The sequence below is a fragment of the Morone saxatilis genome, unplaced genomic scaffold (genome assembly GCF_004916995.1).
Source record: "Morone saxatilis isolate NCDOM2014 unplaced genomic scaffold, NCSU_SB_2.0 Contig18, whole genome shotgun sequence".
NCBI classification, from domain to species: domain Eukaryota; kingdom Metazoa; phylum Chordata; class Actinopteri; family Moronidae; genus Morone; species Morone saxatilis.
This window is the reverse complement of record NW_023339740.1, coordinates 11,854,395-11,858,325: the sequence shown is the minus strand read 5'-3', so window position 1 is coordinate 11,858,325 and position 3,931 is coordinate 11,854,395.

The window sequence follows — 3,931 nt, the reverse complement described above, 5'->3', positions numbered from 1 at the left end:
TTTTATATTAGAATTTATAATTAATTTTTAAAATAATATTTAAAAATATAATATAACAAATATATAATTATTTAAAAAATATTATAATTATAATATTATGAATATCCTATTAATAATTTATATTGATATTTTTATAATATATTATATTATTATGTTTTATGTTGCATTTTGTTTAGTCGTGTTTGTGTGTGTTTTTGATTTGTATCATTCCCGTGTTTTGCAGCATTTTGCCGTTGCGGGCATTAACCTTGTTTGGACCGTAGTCAGCTAGTACGTTAGCAACATTGTCAATCATAGCTAGCAATTGAACTAGAGCGTGGCAGGTATGTCAACTTTGGATTTCTCAACATGTTCAAGTGCATGGGGGAAGTGGAAAATAGATTAAAGAGTTTCAACATAGACTGACCAAAGCCTGCGTGCATGACAGTCGAGGTTAATCCACGTGCAGCATTACTTGGAAGGCGAAAACATTAGCTGACCAAAATGCCCAGGTTAATGATTAGATGCACTCCACTGCTGTTGGTATTATTTGCCACGGAACTCAGTGAGCCTTTCTTTCATCAGTGTGTCTCTTCATTCACATCACTTTGGTGACCATTGTGTATGATTGTCTTACTTACTCCTCCTGTACAGGACTTTCTTTGGTTGTTTTTAAAGTGCTTAACAAATAAAGTTGGATTGGATTGGATTGGATGTTTGAAAGCTAGTCCTGGATACTATTATATCAACCTTAACTTAATTAGCTTGCTAGCAGTGACAGCTGATGAACTCATCCTGCAAAAAGTATTGTCGCTGGGCAGAAATGAGAAGTGTGCTTCTGTCTACCTCTGCCTGAAAAACGTTTGCATCAAAAATTGAATGAGGAATTTTAGGTAAATCTGCCACCATCACTGTAAATTGTGTATAGCCTATTCCATGCAAGAACGTAAAGTGTGACAGGTGTAACAAAGCTAAAAATTGTAAATTTCAACCACCGTGGAGGAGACATATAAGAAGATGCAAATCAATCAGTGTGTATTTAATAAGTGATCCAGAGTAAACTCATTATATAAATCAATGCCAGTATAGGGTGGGTTCAGTCAAGCATTCACAGTCATCTGATCACAGCCAGCTGGTGATAAGAGCTGGTCACACTATTACATTAATGCTTATCAAATCATCTTTAACATTTGATATCATTTTTGAATTAATGTTTGAAGCCTAAACCTGAAAAGTAACTTATTTTCTGTATTATTATATTGCATATTTTGTAAAAAGAATTCACTGTTGTCCCACACACTGAGCTGACCAACTGAAGATCATCAGCGTGTAAACAATGTGTGAGCTGAAGCCTGTCTGGGCTGCATAATGTTTGATTTATTACAACATGGATGGGTTTTGATTTGGAAATGACCAGATTCCAGGTGGCTTCTTTCTAGTGACTTGTTAAACAATATGCTTACTAGAGAAAGCATCTGTGGTATGATTTCATGCATGATGTAATGCTTCTCAGTCTCATCAGCTGCCTTTGGGATCCACAGTTACCGCTGGTGTTCAGTGTGAGTTAACATTTTCATTTCATTGATATGATGACCCTGCACAAAAAAGTGAGAGTTTATAATCCACATGCATTTATTTGATTGACAGAAACTCATTTTACCAATATTATAATGCCAGAAATATTTTTCACTTGACTTTATAAGAAAGAGCCTTCCAGCTACCTGTCCGCTCTGATGTGGTGCTATGGACAGTGGCCTATTTTTAGGCAGGTTCAGGGTGGTGTAGCTAACAGCAAAAGCATGAAAACTGAACATAAACTCTGTGAACATATCCTTCTTATCTTTGGTAGATAAAATAAACAGTGAAGGGAACCTTCAGTGTTTACTGAGTTTGTTTACACTTTTCAGCCACTGAACAAAAAGCATTGTTTTAAGTGAATACCAAAGTCTATAATAATGTATTTTGAGAAATCCTAAAATTATTTATGAGACAATAAATTTGTATTTGTTTGAAACTTTTCAAACACATTTAATGAAAAGCTGCTAACATTTGCTTTGGTCATTGAACTTGTAGATTTTGAATTTACTTTGGAAAGGAGAAACTGGGTGCGGCTTGCAGAACTTAGGTATGCATACACAGCTAGAGGATGCTGTATCATCTTGTCACAGCAGCGCAACATATCAGAAAGTTGTCTGTAAATGTTGGGGAGAATATTAGTATACTTCTGGCAGTATTTCCTCTGGGAACATTTCTGGCTGAAGCTCATGCTCGTCTCCTTTAAAACAAACAGTTCAATCATCCAAATCATTCTGTAGATGACAGAACAGGCCGTTCTTGGAAAGTTCTCAGATTATTATACAAACCAAGTCATTTTGGGCTGGAGCCTGAAACTGCCTCACTCTCTCTCCGTCTGTTTGGAAAACAGCTGCTGCAGTATGTAATAGCGATGAAGACTGCTGCTTAAAGATTTCCTGCAGTAAAAGCAGGTTCTCTGCCCTATAAATGTTTCCCTACTTGAATCAACAGGTTGAACTGAGCCCTGACAAACTGAGCACTAACAATTCAACCATTTCTCTCCAGACTCTCTGTGTCTGTGTGTTTGAAGGCTGCAGTTACATTCCACAGGCCATATGACTCAGTTTTCACATGCAAAACCAAACCACACAGTTGCACTCTCAAAGGTCGGCTACTTAAGCTCTAATAAATACAATATGAAAACACAATACATAAAAATGTATTCCTGGGATGGTGGATACATGAAAGCCCTACTCTGCCTCTGATTGGCTAGTACTTGATGCCTTATTTGGTTGGGTTGGTTTGGTTTAGGCATGAGTAGTGACATTGGTTAGGGTTAAGTTATAATGTCAGGGTATAAGCCAATCAGAGGCAGAGTAGGGCAGGTCATGACTTTGCCATCCTGGATAAAAAAATATTGCGTACAGTACGGGCAGAAATATGGACAGATCACGATAAACCTGTTGATCCACTAGAGGGCAGTTTTTGTGTCACCTAGATGTGAAATGTACACATGTATGAAGGTGCAGGGTCAACCAAACACAGGACTCTTACCAAGGAAGAAGAAGAAGAAGAAGATATACTTTATTCATCCCCTAGGGGGAAATTGTTTTTTTTCACTCGAAATACACACTTCATGCACATGTGGACATGCAAAGGAGAGTGATGGTGGAGTGATGGTGCTGCCGCGTTACCAGCGCCTATAAGCAGGTTTCGGGGTTAGGTTGCCTTGCTCAAGGGCAAGGGCACCTGGGCGTGACAGGACGGTGGAAATGGCACCTCTCCACGGTACCAAGTTCACGACCCCATATTTTGTGGTCTTTTGGGACTTGACCGGTGGACCCTCCGGTTCCCAGCCAAGTCCCTACACACCGAGCTACTGCCGCCCCTGCTGCTAAGTTAGATTTGACTTATATATATAAATAATATATATAAATTACTTACAAGAGTTAACTTACGTAATGTACATAATTTAAGCACAGAACATAACGTGAAATAACAGTTCACAAAAAAGTAAAAAGTGACACTGCCACAGTTTATACACGCTTTGGCTTGATTCTGGGTTGGATTATGAGTAACACTCTCTGTAAAGGTGTCATTGTTTCCTGCAACAACTTGAAAGTGAATGTTAAGGTGATTGTTGCAGTTGAATGAATCAGTTTCATGCAGGAATAATAAACAATGTTATTATTTTTTTTAAAAAAAAGCAGATTTTTGAGAGGTAAGAAAAGAAAACAGGTGGCAAGAAAATATGACCTCATTTGAGGGCTCACTCTATATAGTGGTGTCTTATGTCTGAAAACTTGTGCAGCTCAGGCAAAGCTGTGAGGCAAAGTGATATATCATGTGATATGGAATTGTTTAAAAGAAACAATGCTGACCAGTGATTCTCCTTTTCCTGCTGTGTGTCAGATGTCCTCATCAAAGACAAATTATA